Source organism: Tachypleus tridentatus, chromosome 8, assembly GCF_004210375.1.
Source record: "Tachypleus tridentatus isolate NWPU-2018 chromosome 8, ASM421037v1, whole genome shotgun sequence".
Classification (NCBI taxonomy): domain Eukaryota; kingdom Metazoa; phylum Arthropoda; class Merostomata; order Xiphosura; family Limulidae; genus Tachypleus; species Tachypleus tridentatus.
In genome coordinates this window covers 126,042,927-126,069,715 of record NC_134832.1, presented here as the reverse complement: position 1 = coordinate 126,069,715, position 26,789 = coordinate 126,042,927, and the positions used below count along the sequence as shown (strand labels likewise).

The 26,789-nt window shown below is 34.6% G+C and overlaps 1 protein-coding gene across 6 annotated transcripts in view; it reads left to right on the top strand.

Annotated features, from left to right (window-relative positions):
- Nucleotides 1–20,196, top strand: part of LOC143223438 (solute carrier family 35 member D2-like protein) — a 92,611-nt gene extending 72,415 nt beyond the window's left edge. For 5 of the 6 annotated variants that reach the window (XM_076451428.1, XM_076451430.1, XM_076451427.1 and 2 more), the window contains one exon: nt 17,165–20,196. The gene's annotated coding sequence lies outside the window, so the exon portion shown is untranslated. Of the gene's footprint in view, nt 1–12,308; nt 12,458–17,164 lie in introns of those variants that run through there. The other variant, XM_076451426.1, reaches the window with a different exon arrangement.
- Nucleotides 20,197–26,789: the final 6,593 nt, after the last annotated feature.

Here is a 26,789-nt window from a genome sequence, read left to right as displayed (position 1 = left end):
ATATTTACTGTGGCAATGTTTAAATGACATTCATATTGTTAATTACCTTAGAAATAATCAGTTCTTGGCTGAAGCCTTAACTGGATTTATTTAGACTATGATGATTTCAGCTTTTGTATGCAATTAATAACCCAATCAAACAAAACACTGACATCTAATATTTCTTCCTCATGCTATACGTGTAAGGACACCTGTTTAATTTTATTACTTTATTAAAATAGAGGGAAGTTTGGACCCCTTACAGCTGCAGTTTGTTATAAAACATTAATAAATAGTTATTTTCTGAAAAATAAAAGGTTTAGGTTCAAGATCTCTTGGACTCCATTAGATCCACCTCCACTTATACAAAATTATGTATTACAGTAATGCAATAATAAATTTACAAGTTATTTAATTTTTAAGTATTAAGTACTTTAGCTTTATTAACCACAGCAATTTAATCAGTTACCTGTGAGTAGGTATTGCACTGATTTGTATCACAAACTAATCAATTTTGATTATAGAAAGGTAATTGGCTGGAAGCACCCTCCTCCAACTCTGTACTTAAGTATCAAACAAAGTGTGACAACTCAACTACAGAGTAAACTTATAGCATCATAGGCCAAAGACTAAAAGTGCATAAGGCTCCACTAGATTGTTGTATCTTGGAAACTTTGTTTCAGCTGAATACAGATAGTAAACTAACCATATCAGACTGAAACGAAAATCAAATTCTGGCAAGTGACCTTTTCCCATACATTAGCACACACACACACACTAACAGCTCTTAATCATAATGAAAGCCAAAAGATCAGTGATGCATGGATTTCCACTCTTCCCAAATGGTGTAATGCAGCTTCAAGACAACCACATTCCCCAATCATTACAATTATACTGATGTTAACACCATAAAAAAACTGTGCACACATTTAAAAAATTAAAATAAATCTATGTTATGGAGAAGATAAAATAATCTACACGAAGACACAGTACAGAATAGCCATAAAATATAAACCACACTGTTGTCATTTATTTTTCACATTGATTTACCTGATATAGGCTATTATGTACTTTACAGCCAGAAATACTCCAAAAGAAAATTAAAAAAATAAAAATAAAAAATCTATATGAAGTTCCATTACAACTAGGGTACATTATGTTTAATTTTTTATTATTTTTATATTAACATGTGCTTTTACATTTTTCTGAAGGTAAAAGGTAAATTTTCCAAAATATCCAAAAAGTGTTTTTTATTATTGTTGTTGTCATACTGTTGATCACTGAATTAAACCACCAACTAATGAAGCCAGATGACTACTAATAGTATTTAAATCTTAAAAATAAACGAGATATATATTTAGAGAAATTTAATACTGATAGAGTTAAGTAAACAAAATCAAAATGAAGCACTGGGTTAAAAACAACACCAAACTTTTGACTAATTATAATAGCTTGTTATAACCAAAAACAAGCAGAAACAAAAATAAATTTAAAAAAAAACAAAAAATGCACTAATTGAAAGGATCCCAGGGTACAATCTATAATTTGGGACATAAAATGCACCCCAGGTTTTGCAGGTGAGTGTGGAAGTAGGATCCACATCATGGTGGGGATACACTGTCTATTAGTCTTAACCTCTGTTTGCCAGTCTTGCATAAAGGAATAAAATAAAGGAATAGCAATAGAATATAGAAATATTGATAAAAATTAGGAGAATGAGACCTGGGTGCTCAAGCCCATAACATCCCACAACTATATTACCCATCACTGTCTACAGATAGTTGTAGGAAGGTGACTGCTCTCCAAAGTAAAGAAGAAAAAAATAATAAAAATTCAAAGTAAGAATAAGAAAAATAAGGTACTACTATATCGAGGTAAGTTAAATAAACTTTCCTCTTAAAGTTATGGTATAAAAGCACTAATTGGTAGCCCAGTAAATGAATTATACAGCAATAATTAAACATCAATAAACTTCCCAATTTGACCCTGATGAAGAAAGGTCTGCCTATCTAAAGTTATTACAGGGTTTCATTACTTTTGCTTTGAATTTACTTTTATTAACCTACGAGTCTTTCAGTGTTGTTTTATAACATTTGACGATATAAAATATTTTAACATCCTTTGATTTCTATAACAAGATTAAAAAGTGAAACAACAAATAACACATAACATACTTCATTGTTTAAAATATATAGCAGTACTAATGGTCAATAGAGAAATATAATTACAAACTATTCTCACTTTAAAATTAGAAGTTACTTTCAAAGAAAAGAAGGCTCTTTAAATAAATACATTGCAGCTATTGTTCAGTGTATTTCTTATTGGACCTCCTACTTCCATCTCATGGACCAAATTTATTTCTTCTTGGTAGAGAATTATCTGTTAGACTCTGACCTTTGCCTAATTAGCTGTGGGTAATACCTTATCATTTGTGAAACAAACTTAACCTTTCATTCTCTTTCTGAATTTTATTTTAAAGTATATTACTTTCCTTTTGCCTGTGTTCTTTTTCATTTCTTGTTTTCTTAATTCCTTATCTATGTTTTTTGAGTTTACCTTATCTTTCCTACTTGCTTGCTTTTAGGATTTATACTGTTTTCTCTAAATGTCTTGTCTTCTTATGTTCATGACTCTTTTTGTCCTGATATGTAGACTTTCCTCTTTTCCCTTCTTCAAATCCCCATCATTGGTGTCTGTTTGGCCAGCTTGGGGACTGAGATTTTTTCCTTCTATTTCCCTTCCTGGTTTTCTATTTTTATGTTTTTGTTTTTTCTCTCTAACTTCCTGTTTTCCCTCCCATTGCAGCCTTTTGTTTGAATCACTTATTTATGTTTCAAATGGGCTTCTATAATTATTCATTCCCTTCTTTGTTTGGCCTACTCCATGTCTTCTACTCTATCTTTCATAAATTTTGTTCCCCTGCTGTTGGAACTAGCTAAGTTGGATTATGTTCCTTTTTACTGTCTGGCTCTCTCTCTTTGCCCTGATGTCTTCTATGGATTTTATATCTCCATGGTGTCCTGGACTAATGTTATTAACTTCATTATCTTGTTAAGTTTTATCCTCTACATTTACTTCGCTACTTGCTATCAACTTTTCATCTAGATTTGTCTACTGCTAAGCTTTCCTGTATTAGTTCATCTCTTTTCTTGTCAGTGACTTTTACCCACACACTTCTCCTGTTCATGGTCTTTCTTCATGCCAACAGTCATTTATCAATTTTTTTGCTTCTCTTCCAATTCCCTTCCACTCCCCTTTTGCCCTATTTATGGCTCTTTTTTTTTTTTTTTTTACCCATTCTGTAGTTGGCCATTGGCTATATGTCAGACATCTTCCTACAAAATAACTTAGATCATTTAGTGAGTTGGGCAAATAAACTGACTTTCATTCCACACATCAAGCAGTTTTGCCTCAAGTGTACAAGGGCACTGAACATCCTCTATGTCTTCTCTTTCACCTTTTGGGGAGCATATTGATGTTCTATGCCCAAGATCTAATGTTCCCTCATTCAATCAAAACTGGACTGTGGGTCTCTGGTCTGTGGCTTTACCAGAATCTCAGCCTTGAAGATGTTGGACCTCATTCACCATCAGGGGCTTTGGCTCTGCACAGGGGCTTTTTGGACTTTTCCAGTCCAGAGTTTGTACACTGAGTTTCGTGAATTTCCTCTACACCTTTGTCATTTGCAATCGTCTTTACTGTATGCTTCAAAACTTCAACACTTACCACATCATCCCACATGAGGTTGTGTTTTCTTTCCACAGTGGGCCATGCTTTTTCAGAACAGATGATCTGCCATTGTTCCTTTTGGCCTTCTTATCAAGGCACAGTTGGTTGAATTAGGTATGTCCTTGGATGATGTTGCTGTCTCCACAGGTCAGCCCATCCCACCATGGCTTATTACCATCCCCAAGTGTGACCTTCATTTGAGTCATCTAAAGAAGATGGATACTCCCAATTGGAAATGTCTTCTGTTTACTAAACTATCCTTCTGTGTTTTAAATACACTAATCACTTTTTTTGGTCCTGACCAAAGTTCAAATATCATTGACATATCAATTTCCATTTCTGACAGATCTTATAATCTTAATGATAAGATCACTTACAATAGCTTATTAATAAGTCCATTTATTCCCAAAACACTTAAGTTCAGCATAAGTTCAGAAGTAGGACCACACTACCAAAATAAAAATAATTTTTACCATCAAAGCAACAGTGGCCTGAATAATGTCTTAGCATAAGATTATGAAATTCCATCCACTTGGAAAACCAAGATAGCAGCAGAGCCCAAGATTCAAAATATGTTAATTCAACAAAGTTATTTTTTTAATAGAAATGTTCTGCTTAATCAAAGATCTTTATGAAAATTTACCTTTATTTTCTTGAAGTTGATTATTCCAAAATAGTAATTAAACATGTTTTTCGTGATTTTCATCAGGCACCTGTTAGTCCTATGGACATTTCAGCATGTATTAACATGTGGACACCATATTTCATACTTTTTGATATTTATTGATAATATATTATGTACACATGATATAATGTATGCCTGGAATAATTCAAAAGTCAAAAATTATGTGAATATAGATAGCTGTACTTTTGATATCCTTGCAGATACAGGATAGAACAAAAATAAAAAATATACATGTATAAACAATTTGGAGCAATATATTTTAATTATACAAAGACATATGTATGCATTGTATGAAATTCTCTTATTTGATCTTTTAACAATTTTCCTTCAGAGCCAACTATTACTGATTTACAATAATAGATGGAATTGGTGCATGAATATATTATATTGCAACTAGTCGATGATCCAGTTTTAAGGTGGAGCTTATGTACAATATCATCCATATTGATTGATAAGATCTCACATGACATGTACGAAATTAATTCTTCCTGTAATAACTCATGCTATTACAAACGTTTCTCAACAGTTGGTTAAACTAATATTTAGAAATACATACAAAACAATTGTAGTATCTACAATTCTAGCTAATATTTTGTACCCCTCGGTGTGGATTCCTGTATTTTGTGAGGGGACCTCCCAGAGAAGATTCTGTTCTTAAAGTTTACTTCCTCTGGGACCTAAACATCTACCCAAGTGTTTGCCCTACATGACAACCAGTGAAGGGGAGGAGAGGATACTGATGATTGAGGGGTCCATCCCTAACGCACTACTTTGGCCTTGGATTCCTGTGGACGAGCGGTCTTGGGGTGGCCCACGTTGGGTCAGTTGGCTGGTCCACATAGGCTAGGGTCAACCAAGTATCAGTGTTGGATGTTTCCAATAGGTGTTGTGGACATATTATCTGATGGTGGTGTTTGGGTATAGTGCTCACGAAACCCTGGAGTTGCTGCAGTGTCCTTGTTTGACATTGTAGTGCATCCCCTTGTAGGGTTCCATAATGGGTGGGGTCAGTGGGCACCAAAATTTCCCTTTCTTTGTAATGGATACTTCAATTAAAAATCTTAATAAAATTGTGAAAAAACAGCCTATAGGTAAACAACCATGTCTTGAAGATTCTGAGCAGCATTCTTCACCATCTGTACCACCTGTTGTACCTCATTTTCTTGTATTGCACTCACTTTCAGACGAACCTTTAGAGCAGATGTCTCCCTTTTTCAAGGGACTAGAGGGACTTGCTGGCTCTCCAAAGTCAGTAAAGAAGCTTTGATTTGGTGACATATTGGTGGAAACATCCACTTCTCAACACAGTGAACTCCTGTTGCATTCAAAGGCAATTGGGCATATAGCTATTGAAGTTACACCTCATACTACTTTGAATTCATCATGAGGAGGTATTGTTGAGAGGGATTTGAAAAACATCCTAGAGCCAGAGATTCTCACTGGTTTCTCTACCCAAGGAGTTTCTGCAGTGAGGTGTATCTCCACTCGCAAAGATGGAATTATGGTGCCGATCAATGTCCTCATTCTCGCATTTACATCACCATGTCTGCCTGCCACCGTCAAGGCAGATTATCTTAATTGCAGAGTACGGCCATACATTCCAAACCCTCTCCGATGTTTCCAGTGTCAGCGGTTTGGTCACTCGAAGATGTTATGTCATGGTTCCTTGAAGTGTGCTCATTGCAGTGGCAAAGACCATGATGCCTATGAGTGTGAATCGGACCCTCATTCCATCAATTGCAATGGCTCTCACCTGTTCCACTTTCATTCTTGCCGTAAATGGTTGGAAGAAAAAGAGGTGCAGCATTTGAAAATGATTTATAACATTACCTATCCTGAGGCTCAAAAATTGCTGTCCACCACCTCATCTTGGATGTATGCTGCTGCACTTTATTCCACAGCTACTGTCGGAGTGCAGATGGATCTCTCTGTGTCTCCTAAAGAATCGTTCTCCAAACAAATGAAAAATCTTTTCACCTCCATGGTTAAAAAAGTTAATGAATCAACTTCAACACTTATCTCTGTCCCTTATATACATTACACCAAATCCCACGATCCACATCCTTTGGTTTCAGGTACAGGCATTTCCTCAGATCCATCTTCCTCTCTAACCCCAAGATGCAAAACAATCATTCATTCACGTTCTCAGTCTCTGGAATCCCCTTCCAACAGCAAAGACCTGCCCAATCAATCCAAGGCAGGATCCATGAAGGTTGATAAACCTCCCACGAATAAGGAAAGTAAGGAAAAAAGACGTGGTCATAAACAGAATGGTTCTTTGCCCAATTTTCCTACCCATCATTAAATATGGCCACCTTGATACAATGGAACTGTCGAGGTTTACGTTCTAATCTGGATGATATCAAAACACTGATTGCTTCCTACCATCCTGTATGTCTTTCCTTACAAGAAACATTTCTGAAACCTGCTGATACAGTCACCTTTGGGCATTTTTTTTTTACAAAATTGACAGGCTGTTTGGTGGATGAGTGCATGGAGGGGTAGCACTGTTGGTTGATCAGGATGTACCCACCCTGTAGCCATCCGTGTTTCCTTGGGTCATACCATCACTATTTGTTTTCTCTACCTGCTGCCTGGAGAGATCTATGATCAATCAGCCCTTGATACTATCATTGAACAGTTGCCATCTTGCTTTTTAATCCTGGGGGACTTTAATGGACACCATCCCCTCTGGGGGAAGTGCTGATATTGATGGGAGGGATTTCTTCATAGAGAGTATGCTCTCTGATCACAACCTTTCTCTTTTCAATACTGGTTCTACTACTTATTTCCATGCACTTAGTCATTTCTTTACTACTGTTGATTTCTCAATTTTTCTCCTTCATTATTTTCCCATTTTTTATGGAGGGTTTACAATAATCCCTATAATCTTGAGAGAGACTGGACATGATTGATGCCACCCGACCCGAATGCCCCAGTGGAAACTGGATCAGGCAAACTGGCCTTCTTTTACTGCTAGCACAGAACTTGATCCTGCAATTGTCTGTATGCCATCAACAGACGACTGTGTGGCAGCAGTAACTGACTGTATTATACAAGCAACTGCTCAATGTATTCCTAAAACCTCGACATGTTTTCCACAATATCCTCATTCATGGTGGAATCCTGCCTTGCCACATGGCACAGAAGGCTCAAAATCGAGCCTGGGATACTTTCCACAGATATCCTACACTTTCAAACTGCATCACTTTCCCTCGGGCCCATGCACATGCTCGATAGGTAAGACGTCAAAGCCAGAAGGAATCTTGGATTAAGTTCACAACCAGCATATCCTCTACCACCAGTTCCAAAGTCATTTGGGACAAGATTCAAAAGGTCAGTGGGCAATATCACTTTGTCCTCCTCTTGATTCTTGCTCTCTGATGGCCATGAAGTAACTGATACCCAGAGCATTGCCAATACTCTAGGTGAAAGCTTTTGCCAGGTATCTAGCACTTCTACTTCTTCTTCCACCTTCTAAACAATCAAGATTCTGGAAAAGCAATCAACTCTTTCCTTTCGAGCTGATTGTCTCTATGACTAATCATCCCTTTACTCTGGTGGAACTCAAACTGGCCCTTCATCAGTTAGAGCTGATGATATATACTATGAGATGCTGCACCATCTATCTCCTGCTTCTCTTGCTATCCTTTTGGTTGTTTTTAACCAGATATGGCAGGAGAATGTTTTCTCTAATGCCTGGCACCAGGTTATTGTCCTGCCTTTCTCCAAGCCTGGAAAGGATCCCAAGATCCCTTCAAACTACTGTTCAGTTGCTTTGACAAGCTGTCTCTGTAAGACCTTAGAAAAGATGGTTAATGCTCATCTTGTTTGGTTCCTCTAATCAAACAACCTTCTCATGCCCACCCAGTGTGGTTTCCGATGACAGCACTCCACCATGGATCACCTGATTTGACATCAATCAGAGAAGTCTTTCTCAAAAGACAACATCTTGTATCAATATTCTTTGATACTGAGAAGGGTTATGATACAACATGGAGGTATGGCATTTTGCAAGACCTCCATATATATGGGTTACGTGGCCATTTGACCATTTTTATTAAAACTTTTTAATGGATAGGAGATTCCGAGTTCGTGTGGGTTCGACACTTTCCCGTTCCTTTCTACAGGAATTTAGAATACCTCAGGGCTGTGTTCTGAGTGTCACACTTTTCAGTATAAAAATTAAATCCATCACTGAACAACTCCCTCTCACTGTTGCAAATGGGCTGTATGTCAATAACTTTCACATCTCATATCAGTTGTCAAACATGAGGTATATTGAGTGGCAGCTACAGACTGCACCAGTTGTTTACGGAAGTGGGCCACAGCAAACGGTTTTACCTTCTCTCTCTCTAAAACCGTTTTGCTGCCAACAGGGTATTCACCCTGATCCTGAACTCTGCATCAGTGAAGTTGTGCTGCCTGTGGTCTCTGAGACTAAGTTCTTGGGTCTTATCTCTGACCATAAGCTGACCTTTATATCACACATCAAGTAGCTACAGGTCAAATGTACAAGAGCACTGAACATCCTCTGTGTCTTCTCTTCCACCACTTGGGGAGCAGATTGATGTTCTGTGCTAAAGATATATCATGCTCTTATTTGATTCAAACAAGACTATGAATGACTGGTCCATGGCTCTTCCAGGACTTTGGCCTTAAAGATGCTAGACCCCATTCATCATCAAGGACTTCAGCTCTGCACTGTGGCTTTCTGCACCACCCAGTTCAGAGCTTATACATAGTCTCATGAATCTTCTTTGCACCTCTGCCATTTGCAACTGTCTCTACTCTGTGCTTCAAAACTTCGTTCCTTACCAAAGCATCCCACCTGGGGTTGTGTTTTCCTTCCTCACTGGGCCATGCTTTTACAGTCCAAATGGTTTGCCATTGCTCATTTTGGCCTTCATATCCAGGCACAGTTAGATTAATTGGTTCTGTCTTTGGATATCATTGCTGTATCAACTGGTCAGCCCATCCCATCATGGCTTATTACAATCCCAAACTGTGACCCATCTTTAAATCATCTGAGAAAAGTAAACACTCCTGATTGGAAGTACTGTCTTCTATTTGCTGAACATATTTTGAACCATCCTTCCATTCCTATTTATACAGATGGTTCAAAGTCAGGTGACTGTGTGGGCTGTGGCATGGTTTGTTGTGGTTCAGTGGTTACACCCAGATTCCCCTCTACAGCTTCTATGTTCACTGCTGAACTGTATGCCATTTCTCTTGCCCTGGATCACATAGAAGCTAAGCAGTACTCAAAGTGCACGATTTATACTGACTCACTTAGTTCTCTACTAGCCATGGAATCGCTTCATGTTGGTTCACACCATGTTCTTGCTAATATTCAAAACTGACTGGCCCATTTCTATTTAACATCTACTTCTATCTAGTTTTTCTGGACACTGGGCTACGTTGGTATTTGCAGGAACGAGCTCGCCGGCACCACAGCTAAATCTGTCTGCTCTGGCACTATCACTGCTGTGCCTGTTCCATACATGGACTATGGTCCTGTATTCAAGGTTCGGTTCCATGCCAGCTGGCAGTCGACTTGGAATGAGCAATACGAAAACGATTTTCCAAATAAAACCCCATGTTGAACTTTGGCCGTCTTGTTACCATAAGGATTGGAAAGAGGAAGTTGTTCTAACTAGACTACGCATTGGTCACAGTTTTTTAACTTATTGTTTTCTTTTATCTGGAACTGATTCACTAGTGTGTAGTTTTTGTAACACTTCGATCACAGTAAGCCACATTTTACTTTCTTTTCATTGTTATGATTCACAACGACAGCACCATTTTAAGCATGTTCTGTCCCAAGGTTTGTCCATAACATTAGACAGTGTTATTGGTGGTGGTGACATTCTCCACCTTGGTAATGTTTTTAGTTTTTTAAAGGCCATTAATCTTTTTAATGCCATTTAAGTTTTTTAATTTATACTTTACATCTTTTTAATGTGACTCCATTTTAAAAATCACAGTTCGTCTAGTTAAATTTCAAATTATAAATGACCTTAACATTAAGTAACTCAAAACCATGACTGGAAAGGCCAACTTCAGGTGACTGACAGTGGTTTTTGTACTTACCTGTTAGTCTTCCTGGTGAGTTATGATTATTACAGTCACGTTACAGAAAGTCCTTTACAACTTGAAATACTGTAGTTTTTCTCTTGACGTTGTAGACTAGATGTAAACATTGGTTTAATGCTATTTATTTATTTTTTTAACTTTGTTTTGTTTTACCTTAATTTCCTTTTATGAATTTTACTGAATTTACTTTAACTTTTAACCGGACATTTGGCTCAGATAGCTTAGCTACTTTGTGCCATAAAATGCTAAATCAACAAATCAACCAACCAACTAATATACTCTTCAAAAAAAGAAACGCAAAAGGCAAAATTTGAAACAAATTGTTAACAAGTTTATTCCGGGTAGTTCTGTATGATATGTGTGAAACTTTGCACATTCACTGCTGAATATCCAAAGTCTACAAAGGCGAAGTCCACGCTCACTAGTTGAAGTTTAACGTCACTCAACGTCAATAATGAGTATGCCCCCCGTGAGCATCAATAACTGTTTGGCATCTTCTGCCCATGGAAGCGATGAGATGACGAATCACATCCTGTGGAATGGCTGTTCACTCAGCCTGCAAAGCTGCTGCAAGCTGAGGTAGAGTCTGCGGTTGAGGTTGTCACCGTTGCAGACGTTGGTCCAACTCATCCCAAAGATGTTCGATGGGGTTTAAATCTGGTGATCTGGAGGGCCAGGGAAGAACGTTGATGTTGTGGTGTCTCAAGAAGACAGTGATGAGTCAGGCTGTGTGAGGACGGGCATTGTCATGTTGAAAAACATCATTGAAATTCACCATGATGGGTTGCACTTGGGGCCTAAGAATCTCGTCGACGGTTGCATATGGTCTGATGGGAAATCCTACGCAGCCCTGGTATGGTTGAGGTAGTAGATGTCGCAGTGGTGGTTCTATCCCAAAGGTGACGTAACCAGATGTAGCAATCTTGTGCGGGCGTGGTTACACGATGTCTGCCAGATCATGGACGGTCACGAGTTGATTCATGTTGTTGGTGACGATTCCATAGCGTTGTGATGGTGCTTGGGTGGACATTCACAGCTCTGGCAACATCTGATTGAGATTCGCCTGCTTCCAAGCAACCAATGGCGTTGTTGTGTTGTGCTTCAGTCAGTCTTGGCGTAACTGTATTGCATGTCGGTGGCTTAACACTGAGCTATGGAAACCGAGAACCCATCACTTTTATAGGGATTTTGCACATGTTACACTTGCAGAACATGCAGATTTCTCAAACAAATTTATTGGACACTAATGCATTTTGGCAAAAAATCCGTTGTTTTCCTCCTTTTTTAAAGTGCACAACTTTTATTTTCATTTTGGTCTGAAAATCAGTGCCTTAACACGTGTAACATCATATACTCTGAGCTTGTAATGTTATTACATATATTTCTCTCTTAAATAAAAAAAAAATATCCCTTTTGCATTTTTTTTTTTGAAGAGTATATTTTGTAATGCATACAAGTCAATCATAGCAACCACGGAAACATAAATCTAGTAGTAATAAAAGTTTATTGCCACTAATAAACAGCACAGTCTGTCTGCTAACCATTAGGTTTATTAATGATCTACAGAGAATTGTCCAGTAATATTTTGTAATCTTGGTTTTTCATGATGTTACAATCTGTATTATCAGGAGTGTAAGTTTGGGCTTTATAGTGTGCATTGTTCATTATAATAGATGAACTTCATATGCAAATTAAATATTATATTGTGAAGCTAAAGTTATGGTATTTAATCTGCATTATTGTTACAAATTCTCATAGCTTTATACAATAAAAACAGATGAAGTGAAGCTAAAAACTTTAATTATTTTCTGATGTTTAGTTCAGTGATGTGTGAGCCTACACAACTTCACTTGCACAGAAAATACTCACTGTCCAGACACTTTGTTGTGAGTATAATAAACCTGTATTTCAAGAGAAACTTATAATATTTATTCAAAATGCTTCAAGTGAAGAAAGCATAAAATTCATTGCACATGAAAGGTATTGCCTTGTAAGCAATTATAAATAGTTTGTTACCATGTAGAAAATGAGGTCTAACCTACATTCACAGTTCCTTCTTAGCTGTATTCATACATGCTACTTTCCAAATTTGAGTTCTTGTGCAATAAAAATTGCTGTTTTTTATATAGTCTTTATATATGTTTGTATGTAAAAATGTCAACTTTGTTTCCATAGTAAGATCACGGTGATTGGTAATATTGGTTTCATTGTACATAATACCTTATCACTCCTAGGAAATGCCCCATTCTACACAGAACCGAGTCAAGTAACCTGCCTGAGGCATGAAACTTTAAATTTATAAAAGAGTACTATTATTGATTAGTTGTGAACCACAGAAACCAACACTATTATAGATAAATGTAAATAGATCAATTTCCAAGAGATTTTTAAAACTGCACTTCTCGAGAACTAAGAAAACTGTACAAACAACCAACACATAATTACAATTACATAAAACGAAAATGCAGGAATATTCTTAACTATGTTATAAGTTATTTTAGAAAATCACTTGTAGTTTTATGTGAGGATTTCAATGGTGATAACGTTTGAAAGATATCTTCACAATGTGTCAACTGAAGACAATGTAAAACTAAAACCTGTGTAAAATCTTTATAAATAGCTTGTGTGGTTGTGTAAAAAAAAAAATACATTTATAAATCATTATAAGAAATAACAAATCGCAAGGCCAGTGATGTCTTTACATTTCAAAATATGACATATATATCGAAATGTTGGCACAAAGAAACCTTCTAGAATGCTGTATATATTTCATTTTGTTTCCTTACTTTCACTTTTTTTTTTTGGCCTCAAAAATATAGTTTGATTCTCATAAAACCATGCTTCTTGTCATTCTTTGATCTATTATGTCTGGTGGTATTGCATGAAAGTAAAACTGATCCAGTTTTTTTTCATTCCAAAAATTGTCATCTCGAGGGATTCGTTTGATACTTATGTCGAGAGGTGTCCAAATAATGAAATCACAAATATTTTACCAGTTATGTGAAGTTGACCCTGTACTTGGTAATAATATACATGTGTATTTTTCAGTTTCAAAGTATTATTAAGTAAAATACAACAGAAATCTTTAATTGACAGTGCAGTTTCTAAAGGAGTTATTCCCTTAGATTTTAGTGGACACTTGACTTTAATAACACCCTCAGACCCTACAGTGACTTATGGGGAGACTGCTAAGTATCCATTCTGTATGTCCACAAATAGACCACACACCTGTACTTGATTTCCAGTTTCAGTGGAGTAATCAAATAAGGAATTTCTTTCATTACTTTTACCATACTCTATTGCAGGTGTATAGAAAAAACTATATAAAATTTTTTCACTTTGGAGCTGCATGATGTACTATCCCCATAGCAAATTTCTCCAAATTGAGAAGCTGGAAGTCATTGTTTCATTTTTGTCCTCCAGAAAGAGATATTGTACTGACCTTGTGTTTGTTTTTCTATTTCAGTTTGTTGTTCTTTCGTAACTTGTAGATTTTTAACTAGTCAGTTTTCAGTTCTGTGAACTATGAAATTAGACTCATCTTACTCAGGTCTATAATTCTTGTTTTCATTGTTGTCCACAAATAGAAGTTTATTAGATTTCCAAATTTTCTTATCATCCTTTGAGTCTAAACTTTAGCTGTATAGTTCTTTTATAGTGCAGATGGAATTTTTGTGGTGCTGGATTTCCAGGCCAGACTATGCCATGCTGGGCCAAGTTGAAATGACAAACCTGCAGCATATGCTCTTCTATTGTAAGATCCTCATTTTGACCTCCAGATCTGTTTGCCAATGATAAACTTTGTCACAAGATACAAAAAAGTCTGCTAAGTTGCTTGTTGAAATGCTTGTAAATCAGTGTGCCTTTCTAACATCAACAGCAGTCATTAGTCTGCTTATGGTTTGATAAAGTATATTATTCAAATAGTTTGTTTTGTGTCATTAATTTTTCACGGGAACAGTAATCAGATTTGCACCTGTTATAATAATCAAATATATGATAAGGTGCATTTGTTAAGTCATCCCTTAGTTCCTCTTCAGAATTACTGTTTTGCACATTATTTCAAATAGATCCACAAGCACATTTTTTTTATCTCAGTATTCTGTCTTTGCTCAAGTGCTTGCAGTTTTCTGTACTTTCTCCTGCTATTTGGAATAAAATTTTTGTTTACAATCTTAAAGCATAGTTAGCACATTCCATGTTCTCTACATTCTTACCATAAGACACACACTCCATAACTTTATCTACAGATGAATCACCATCACCAATGATTTTCTTATATCATAGCTTATACACCTCTTGTGACTTTCAAAACCATTTTACAATTATGTCAGATTCCATTGCACTAGAAGACTCGTTCCAGTTTCTGTAACAAGTATGTTTGATCTTACTGCTGTACATACACAACAAAATGTATATCTTACATCTAAGAACAATAGTTTTTGTCCTTTGATTAATAATAACTGCTACTTCTGAGTTGGATATGTACTTGTGTTCATAGCTTCTCTTACTCCATCTTCCATCAACAGTAACAGTAATATATAGAACTCCATCCATGACCACATCACCAGCTTCTATAACAAGATGTCTTTCTTCACAACCTGATGTTATAAGTTCCTCATGGAGCACTGCTTCTCATTCCTAAAACAGAAAATAATAATAAAAACTCACATTGTGCAACCAATTTCTTTAAATCAGCATGGAAGCTACACTGTTTGGCTTATGTACAAAATAATATAAACAAGAACTATAAACACTGAAATATAATTTATATGGGTTAACATATATATTGAAATTGTATTAAATTTCAATGAAATGTATGCACATTATTACATGCTAAATATGTACCTTGCCAACTTTTTTCTTCACACTTCTGAGAAGTGTTGAAGTTGAAACAGGGTACATTCATGATAGAGCACACTTCTTCTAATAATGAATGTCCAGCACATGTGGCAGTAAAATCCCCAACAGCCAAAACAAGGGCACGTGTCTGAAGAACAAACTGTTACAATGAAATGTATTTTTACCTGTGTGAAATGTACACAGTTGGGGATAAGTGGCCACTGTGTTGTCTGGGTTACTATTTCATTCCAAGCATTGCCTACCTCATTAACCAATATTGAATGTAACATGAATGAGCTTCACAAACAGTCCAGCAAAAATAAATGAGATAAAATATCATTTAGCTGTCTCTAAAATTAAAGTTCTAAGTAGCAGTTCTTATATTTTATTGATACAAAATCACAATATAATGCCAGAATATTTGAAAAGAAAGAGTATTTAGCCAAACTTTCACCAAAGTAGCTGTCTTTAAAAAACAAACAGCCGTGGTATAGGTAAATGGCCAATAAGGTAAAGGGATAGCCAAATGGTCAGAAAACAGAAAAGTGTAGTACAGTTGACAAGTTAGCTTTAAAGAGACAGGTGAAAGTGGTTATATAAAAATGAATAATACAGTAATAAAAAAGGAAATATGGAACTTGACAAAAAAACTGTCATCTTTTGAATCACTTTTCACAAACTGAGATTTGACTAGCACTCACTTTAAAGTAATTAGTGTTTTTAGACTTTGTATGCTACAAAGTTTGATGGTTTTTATTCCACAGGTATTCAGCCAGTGAGTGATTATAGAGACCTGTAAAATATAGTTTACACAAATTATACATAGACTCAAACTTTTATGTTTATGATACATGAAAGTTTATAAAGTGATATATGAGAAATTTTAGCAAACTCTGAATTCAAATTATTTGTACTTTATGCTTGCATGTGTGTGTATGTAGATGTATATATACTGACAAAACTGTGACCAGTCCTATGTACATGTATACATGTGTGTGTCTATATATAAAGATGTAACAATGAACACATCCAATATTATGATAGCAGATTATAAGAAACCCTATAACCTGAGTGTATATGATAGGTGGACTTTTTCTTACATGGACAAACTGAGAATAAGTTATCCATGTAATGATAACAGGTAGAAGTGCAGAATACCTCTTAAATGATAAGATCTGATCAATGCAATTGATGACAAATAACAAATTTTGAGATTTTATGTGAACTAAGCCTCAATGCATTTTCTAATGGCATTTTTAACTGATCTCTCTTACAAAAAATTGTATTACTAAAAGATATTTATTAGTTTGACAGTAAATCATAAACCTAATTAAAGTGTTTAATCTTGTAGATGTGAGTCTACTTGTGTTTGTTTTTTTATGACATCTTAAAATTACTACAAAATTGCATGTTTAAATAAAAAAAACATTAACAAATATTGTAAAACCAGAATCAAAGAAATTAACTACTCTTTTATAATGGTGAGAAACTGTACAAAAAATTAGGCACTTTAATCACATATTTTGTATGCGGTAACTGAATTTCATGTTCAGAAAATAACTTTTTAAAAATTCATTTAATGAAAAACTGTTTAATAAGTATCTTAATTTGAAACTAATTAAATCTTTAATGTCTTGACTTTCCCAAGAGCTTATTTTCAGAACATTTACTAATCTTGCAAATGCACATGGAACATCCTTTAAATACCTGTATAAAGGTGAAGGAAGACATTAAAAAAGTTGTTTATAGAGAGAATATTTGCTTTCAAAAATTGTATGTAATTTAAAGTTAAACTATCATGAAATAAAAATTGTGAATTTTTATATTTTTCAGATACTAGTCTGTCATTTAGAGAGTTTGTCAGCTTTATGCAGAAGAGAGGAGTATAATTTGCTGTTGGTATCTGACATTCAGATATAGGTTATTCACATTTAGATTAACACTGTGTGTGCTGTGAACAATGTCACTTAAAGGTGTTTAAGGTTGATATGTTAAAATGTGAGTTTCTGAAGCCCTGTTTGAAACATTTTAGTAGCACTGACATTGCCAGCAAAGCATTTTTGTGTGGATAGTTACTTGATAGTGTTATTATCTGTATGGAGAAATAAATTATACAGAGGTGTGTAATTAGACATCCTAATTCAAAAATAATACTCTGTTAATTTGTTGAGAATTTGGGTATTAGCTTTGATCTTTCTTTTTCCAAAAATTAATATGCACGTGTGTAAAGGGAAGTGAGATATTTACAAAAATATTTTATTGTTCAGGTTTGGAGTAAATGAAAGAAAGGTTTATCACAAGTGAATTATCGTAACCATTAATTTAGTTTTATGGTATCTTGATGACTTGATCCACCTTGATGAGATTATTTTTTTTAAACATATTTGTTTATGGTTAAAGTTAGATTGAGCAGTTTTGTTTCTGGGTTTTTTTATGATTTATTTTATTCTTGGTATAATTTATTTTGCTCTTACGTTAATATTTTGTTTAATCGTTTCAAATTTCATTATAGATTTCTCAATATAACATACTTTCTTTGTACAAATAAAACTCTTCATTCATTACTGGTCTCATAATTTAAGATTTTTTTTATTTTGTAATTCTTCTCCGTTTTGTTTTTGATAATATTAGTAGTATTCAGTAATTAGTAATATTTGTGTGATTTAATCTTTCTTTGTATACATTACACTTACAAAATTGAATTTTTTTTTACAGATTGAATAATCTGCTCTTTATTTGCATTGTTGTCATTTACAGGGTTATTAAGATTTTAGATATAGTGGAATATGTTCTTAAGAAATTATTTAAACGAAAAATTCACCATTTGTGACTGTCTACATGAAACATGTTTGATTTTTTTGTGTGTGTGCTCCATTACCTTTCTCATTCTTTCAGAAAAACATTCAAGTTTTTCTTTCAGGTGGGAGCTTTGTTCTTTATTTTTCAAAATGTGAAAGTATAATGTATAAAACTATTTTTTCTTTTATCAAGAAGCATTGAAACTCAGTTTGATGCAATAAAAACTACCAAGTATATTTTATGTATGTTTTTTTTTTTAAATTGGTACTTGTAGGTGTTAAACTGCTCATTATTTTCATAATGTTTCAGTGCCAGCCACTGTTTGTAAAATACTTTATAATACATTTTTTGAAGCTCCTATTTTAAACTAAATGTCATTGTTCCAGGGAACTAACAAGTGATTCTTATTGAATAAACAAATGTATATATAAAGTGGTTGAGGTGCAGTTTGGTAAGCATGTTGTGATGAATGTTTTTAATGCTATATTGTAAACTAACTACGTTTAACTATAAGGGATGTTAAGTACAATAAATAGCTAAAGTATCAGCTAGCATTCTTTAACTTAGTTACATGTTTGGGCTTTTTTAGGATGCCAACATTCTGAAGTATAATGTTTTTGTCAGAATAATGAATACAAACTTACATGAAGTGAAACAAGATATATATTTTCTCCCATTTTTTTTAATCAAACATATAAATTCATTTATATGAAAATTGTTTTAGGCATAAATGGGTAACTAAGGGATTAGCTGCTGATAGTTTTACAAATTTGCTGTTTGTGTGATACGTTATAAATTACATTTTTATTATTCTCTCGGTACTTAAAATTGAAATGCCTATAACAGGTATGACCAATGCCTAAGCTCAGTAGTTAAAAACACAACTTGCAACCATCAAGGAGCAACAACATTAGAAATATTAGAAAGCATTAATAAGTATTCATGCAGAGTACAGGTGTCAGTCAGCTGGTTACTGGGGAGTGCTGCTGTTCTATGTAATATTTGTGTAAGTCAGTAAAGATTGAGTAAATAAATATTGCTAACCTAGAAATTAGAATATTTAAAAGAGACATTCCTATTCCAGTTGTCCACCTCTGATAGAGTATCAGTCAGCTTGCCATTTGTCTTTTACTAGTTAGTTTCATCAGTGACATTTAAATAGACCATAACAAAGAAATATGAAACATAATGAACATTAAAGGAAGTGTCATCACAGTAAATGAAAGGTTTTGAACGATTACTGCAAGACAAACTTTGATCATCAGGTGTAATGACCGAAAACTGCTCCAGTGCAAGTGTACACTAGAAATATTAGCTCAGTACAAATAAGAAACATTTACACAATAAAACTTTTATTTTATTGTTTTTAATTTTACACCATTATAAATTAATCATTCAGTGCTATATATTTACTAATTGTGCCAATAATTTAAGCTAATACCAATGTAATAGGGTTGTTAAAAGTGCTTAATTAACAAACTTATATTTGTAGTATGGCTTAAATGCTTTTAAGTTGTAGATTCTACAGCAACACAAAACATTTAGAAGGTGAAATAGGCAAGATTTTGATGCCAATAACATGTTATATATTGCATTATATTTAGGTACTATATCATTAATATATGCTACATACAGTTATAGTATGTGTACGGGTTTGAACCCAGAGCTAGATTTATAGTGGATAGTAAAGTAATCTCCAATCAATCACTAGTTAAATCTTTTAAAAGGACCAATAAATGAGAAGAACTGAGTATATTTAATATCTATTTATTTTTAGTAAAAACACATTTGTTTACAAAGTTTAGCTGAAAAAGGAAGTGACTGATTTACCATTACTTTTATAGGCTAGATTTCTTTACTTACAAATATTGAACCATAACCATACAGAGTTGTGGTGAATAACACATTATGAAAAACATAATAATTGTTTTAATTACTTCCTATTTTTTTATATTTTTTGTTGTGATGGGCTTGGTGAACTTGATTGTGATAATTAACATCACTTGATTTTGATGTAAGTTGACAGTGTAATGAAAACGCTGTAAATAAAGTCACTTTGTGTGAAAGCAATGTTTTATTTTCTCTCATACATCTATCACAATAATCAGTTTATTACTGTAGAAAACTATTAGTTACTCAGGAAGTGTTGTTAAAGGCATATTTGTGTTAAAATCGTTTAAATTGGAAACTTGTTCAGTGACTGCTGGATTCAATAAACAATATATTTCAGAGACAAAAAAAAAAGGACCAATAACAAATGAACTTTAACAAACAAATTTGCAGCTTGAACGTGACTGAAAGATAAAGATTAGGTATGACCCCAAGGAAAGCTAATAATTCAGTTCAAAGAGATGAACAGATTTAAGCCCAGCATGGTCAGGTTGTTAGGGCACTCAAATCTCTATACCACCAAAAATACTCGACCTTTCAGTCATTGGAGTTTTGTAATATGATGGTCAATTCGAATATTTGTTGGTAAAAGAGTAGCCCAAAAATTGGGGGTGGGTAATGATGACTAACTGCCATCCCTCTTAGTATTTCACTGCTAAACTAGGGACAGCCAGTGCAGATAACCCTTGTGTAGTTTTGCATGAAATTTATAATATAACATGAACAAAGTTGATTCACACTAAAAGTTCCAAACATTTTAATGTACCTTGTTTTCTTCATTTCTTTTCGCGACATCTTTAACTGCTTCTTAATCCCTTAAGTTTACGAGGTAATCTGTAAACCTTTTTTTGTTATAAATTTGTAATTAGATTTTCAGTTTTGGAAAAGGTAAGTGGCAGGATAATTTTACTTATCTATTGTTTAGTTCCCACTTTATCTTAAAATGCAATATAATAAATAACAAAAGAAAAATTGTGGTATTACGTTAACATAAGAATGAAATGAATGGTCAATAATGTAGTATAGATATGCAGAAAAACACCTTTAAAAATAAAACGTAACGTACAGTATATAATTAATTATGATCGTTATAAAAAGTAACGCATAATACAAAAATCAGATACCCTTAAACAATAAAGTGGAACAATAAAACTTTTTAACATATAAAATCTATAATATTCATATATGTAACTGATATATATAGTTTTTGTCCATTAATGTGTCTGTTGTATCCCAGTCGGCCTGATGAGCACTAGTATTGGGCAAAACTTCTTACCGCTACTGAATATGGCAAATATTACGTGGTTAGCAAAACTATTTTCATTTGCTTTCACTCATGAATTCATATAATGACTAGTACAGTTTTCTCCTGTTGATACTGTGTTTCCTTGACATGCTCTGGGAACAAGATGAGTAGCTTTCTGATTTGCAAGTTCGTGTAAATAATAACAATAAAGATTAATTGAAATAAAATAACGATAAACATAAATAAAACTTGTTATTAACTCTTATCTTGAAAATCTAATTTGCAGATGGCTTATGAGGAGTTGATAATTAATCTTGTTCACAGTATAGCTATTCATGAAAATTGATGATATAAATTTATAGTACCTAGACTATTTACTGTATCTGTTACATTCCATCCGGACTGATGTTAGGCAATACACTTTGTTTCTTTTGAATTTCACGCATAGCTACACAAGGGCTATCTGCATTAACCGTTTCTAATTTACCAGTATAAGACCCACTCACCATCAACTCTTGAGCTACTCTTTTACCAACGAATAGTGGGATTGACCGTCACATTATAACGCCCACACTGCAGAAAGAACGAGAATGTTTAGTGTGACAGAGATTTGAACCTGCGACCCTCAGATTACGAGTCGAGTATCTTAACCACCTGGTCATGCCGGGCCTCCTCAATAATAATACAAATCTGATTAATAAAATAAATCATTATTTAATCAAGTGAAGAAAACTAGAGAATTAGTTGGATTGAACTTTTTTATTTATATTTTTGTAAGAAACAGTTATTCAACACTAAAAACGCCTTAAACCTGCAAGTAGTTTCTCCAAAAGGGTCAAAGCCAGAGATAATTTATCAACCGTTATACCAGCCACCCACAAAACAACTGCGCCATTCATGCCGGCCAACAAGTACCACAATGTTTTATTGTGGACAATATTACTCTTCTCTAACCATGAAAGAGTTGTATCCCAAACCTAAATCAAGTTGCCAAACATTTTATGGAAGTATGGCTTATACGCTAGAATCTGTTCTAGTGTGGAGTGGATAGTCAACACTTTAGGTCATCAGGAATTCCACCTTGAGCAGTTGCTCGGTTTGTTCCCAGGATCCCTTGGTTTGTGGTGCTTTAGTGGCTATTGAAGCGTAGGTATCTTTCTTTTTCGGGGAAATTGGTAATCCTCAAAGTTTCTTCAGGAGCTGGCTGACACTTCTGCACTCCATTGCTGGTGCATCGAACTTACAGTGCTAAAATCAGGGGTTCGGTTCCCCTAGGTGGACACAATAGATAGACCAATGTGGCTTTGCTATAAACACACACAAACACATCTGCAAAGTGCATCATCACGAATGAGGTAATAGATATAATGAAGGCATTGGGCGAAATGGTTAGAACATTAGTGACATCTGGTGTTTCTGAGAACTCATTTTTTTCCTGTGCTCACTAAACTTGATTAGGTTTTTAGGTTCAAGCATAGCTGATAATGTCAATTTGTTGAGATGTATCACTCTACGGTGGGATTACCAGTGGGTCTTACTTCTTCCTTGTTAATGTTGGATTTTCCTTCAGCAGGGACAGCATTGAGAGTTTCTTTGCTGTATGGACACTCACCTTCTTTAGAGATGATGAGGGGTAATCGACGTTGTTCTTTTGGTGACCAGCACATTGTAGGTTTGATTTCCATTAACCTATTGCTGGCTGTAGAAGCTGGTCAGCCTCTGGAGACTTCAAGGCTGACCCAGCTATCTTTATGGCAAGCTTACTCGCGTCTGATGTGTTTGCCAGCGACACAATTTTATCTGTAGGTTATTCCACGTTCAAAACCAAGTTAGCTTCCAGAAGTCTAGATACAACAACTTAATATACTCCCTCACTGTAAAAGGATTTTCAAACATACTGTTGATACATCATGATTTAGAAAAGTAAGTTGGAACATTAAAAAGAACAAGGCAGTATAACCACTACCTGTATATACAGATAACGGGTGGTTACGCATTTGATCTTTAATTGCAAGATTCAAATGCAATGTCAAGTGTATTCTAATAGTGAAAAGTTAAGCTATGTTCACAGGTTAAAAAAGATCATAACAACTAGGTTACAACCATAACTTGTTCAAAAATTCTTCATACTGGGTCATAAAATTACATATTGTTCAAACAATATTTCTGTGGGTCTCGTATGTACTCACGTCCTATATTGTCCACAGAACTTCAATTTTGCTAGACTCATTCTTTTTTGATTGTCCATTACATTTAGCCATGCTGTCCTCTACATGCCTTGCTGCAAAACAAATAACGTGACTTCCCTTAGCCTGATACCTTCTCCTTACCATTTTGTTATGGCATGATTAGAGTAAGTTCCTTCGGGAAAAAAATGCAATTCCATACTCAGCTGGTTCCTATACACACGAGCACAGGTCAGGTAACATCAGCCGTTACTTTTCATTGATAATACCCATTAATATTTACATTGTCTTTCTTCAAGGTCATTTTTTGGTTCTCAGCTTTATGTCATATAAAATATGTTTTTGGACAATATTTAACAACAGTGTCATTATTACCCTCTGCGTAACTAAAACTGAATCCAGTTTCAGGTTAACTGAAGATTGTACTGTCAGTTGGGTCATTAAAATGCATTAAATACAAGATGGTGGGGCATACGTTACAACATTTGCAACTGTTGCATATCTATACCAAATGCCGTTACAATACAGTAAACGAAAACTGGAAACTGAATTTTAGGTAATGGAAGTTTGTTGTTTTTTGAATTTCGCACAAGCTACTCGAGGGCTATCTGTGCTAGCAGTCCCTAATTTAGCAGTGTAAGACTAGAGGAAGGCAGCTAGTCATCACCACCCACCGCCAACTCTTGGGCTACTCTTTTACCAACGAATAGTGGGATTGACCGTCACATTATAACGCCCCCACGGCTGAAAGGGTGAGCATGTTAAGCGCGACTGGGATGCGAAGGTAATGGAAGATTTATGTTTGTTTGTTTTTCGGAATTTCGCGCAAAGCTACACAAGGGCTATCTACACTAGCCATCTCTAATTTTGCAGTGTAAAACTAGAGGGAAGGCAGCTTGTCATCACCACCCACCGCCAGCTCTTGGGCTGCTCTTTTATCAACGAATATCGGGATTGACCGTCATATTATAACGCCCCCACGACTGAAAGGGCGAACATGTTTGGTGTGACAAGGATTCAAACCCGCATCTCTCAGATTACGAGTGGAACGCCTTAAACCACCTGGCCATGTCGGGCCTGAAGATTTATGTATAAGTTCAATTAAACCCGTAGAAATGGCGTCATTTTCACACACAACCAGATTTAATTACATCTTGTAGCAACTGTACATAGTTATTTGCTCGTACACCGTCTCTATTTAACAATTTATATTTTGGTTTACTACGCAAAATGTCATCACAATCTCTACCAGTATTTTTTCATTCCTATATATCACTTATAAAAGTGGGAGATGTCATCAAAATACTATCAGCAAAATGATGGAATTTCCTTTGGATTCTTCTCTTTCACCACTCTTGTGATTTTTATATGTACAAATTTAATTGCACTGTATAATGCTATTTTAAAAGTCTTTTTTGGTACAGATGGCACAGTCTTGATGTGTTAACACGGGGTAACATAACTTTGTTGACCACTTAAACAAATGTTGACACGTCCAGATCAGTTCAATCCACATATGAAATAAAGAAAAGCGGCTGGTATGAGTTTTAACACTTTAACTGATAAGGAGGGAACAACGTTTCGACCTTCCTAGGCCATTCTCCATTGTTGAATGTCTTGGTAAAAAGGATTGAAAATATTTCCAAAACAGAAAATAATGCTCTGTTTCCGTGATGCCACAAACAAAATGATACTTCACCATTTCTCCAAAGCTAAAAGCTTACAGACAGAACTTTTGAACTACGGTCCATTTAAATGGACTTAAGAAACAACTTGGATTATATAAAAAAGTATTCCTAATAATGCAGGATTCAGGATCTACTTGGTAGAAAGTGACATAAGAAAAATATTTATTATGAATAACTTTATGCATCATATTAAATTGGGATGGGCTGTCTCATTATAATATCCCACGACTAAAAGGGCGAGCATGTGAGGTGATGAAATTTGAACTCCCAGACCACAGATTGCGAGTCGGGGTTACTAACCACAAGACGTTAAAGTGTGTGTGTATTAAAACAACTAAAAACAAAGTTCTACTACCATATGTATAAGACCTGACAAACAAAATTCCAGTTATTTTCAAATACCGTCTAAAATAACCTTACATGCAAAACATAGGACCTAAGTTTTCTCCCTTGCAAAACACGTTTTGGAAACAGGACATTTCATTCCATAAAATGAGGTTAAACTCTTGAGTATGCCAAAAACGTAAATGGAAGTTAATGCTCGAAAATATATTGATATTTCGTGTAGTAAACTAAAACACGTGTTATAAAAGAGTGATAATGAACCAGCAAATGGTTACGTTCAGACATAGCCTAATATTATCAGTATAATATTCCATCCTGCCCATTTATGTGATGAGAATGTTTCTTTCTTTGTGTAACTTGCTTCATGTTATTGAATGTGTAAAAGGTCGCCCCTGATGACAACAATGAAATAATGCCAAAACGTTTAGTGTAATTACAAATTATGATTATGTATGAAAAACATTTTATTGTCATGTGTGTCACTGACGGGAGAACTTTTGTGATAGCAATACTACTCATTAAATATTTCTACTATTATTTGTTTGGCCAAGTATTTATAACTTGAGTGAATCAGGCATTATTGCAATGGTTGATGAACTTTAGAGAACTGGAAAGTTTGATTACAAAATTGCATGAGTTCAGTTTTACTGCATTTACTGACTGCGTCTAAATGTGGAAAGGTTTCTTCGGACACAAATTATAACTTTTTGTTTGTAAATGTTTAACAGGTTCTGGACAAAGAAATCGATACATAATAAAAATACCTTTAACACACTGATAGATATTAAACAACTTTTAAGAAGGATGTTTAATATAATGTTAAACCATTAACATTGATATTACAAATGCAAATTGAAGAAATACATAAATTAGAAAATTGAATTTTTTTGACACAGACACAATTATTATATCAACATTTTATGAAACACCTTTTACTAAATAATTAGTGATAATACCAATTTCAAAATAAGTAACCGTAAAATGAGTTATCTTGCATTACAAGACAACAGTACCTTCAACTTAAAAACAATAAAAGATTAAAAGCTAAATGTTAGTTCACCAACAACGAAATAAAATAAGCCTTTTCACATGGAATTATTACAGATCAATGTACTATATGGTGCAGATCAAATGTCAATATGTAAAACAATATCAAAATTCTATCTTTTCATGAGCATTTAATTAATATACATTAAGTTTTATATAATAGGTATAACCTGTAAAGATTGTTCGTATTCTCGAGTTATGCCATTTGAGCACAACTTTAGTGTTGTAAGTACTTTAAAATGTATGCCGTATAATTA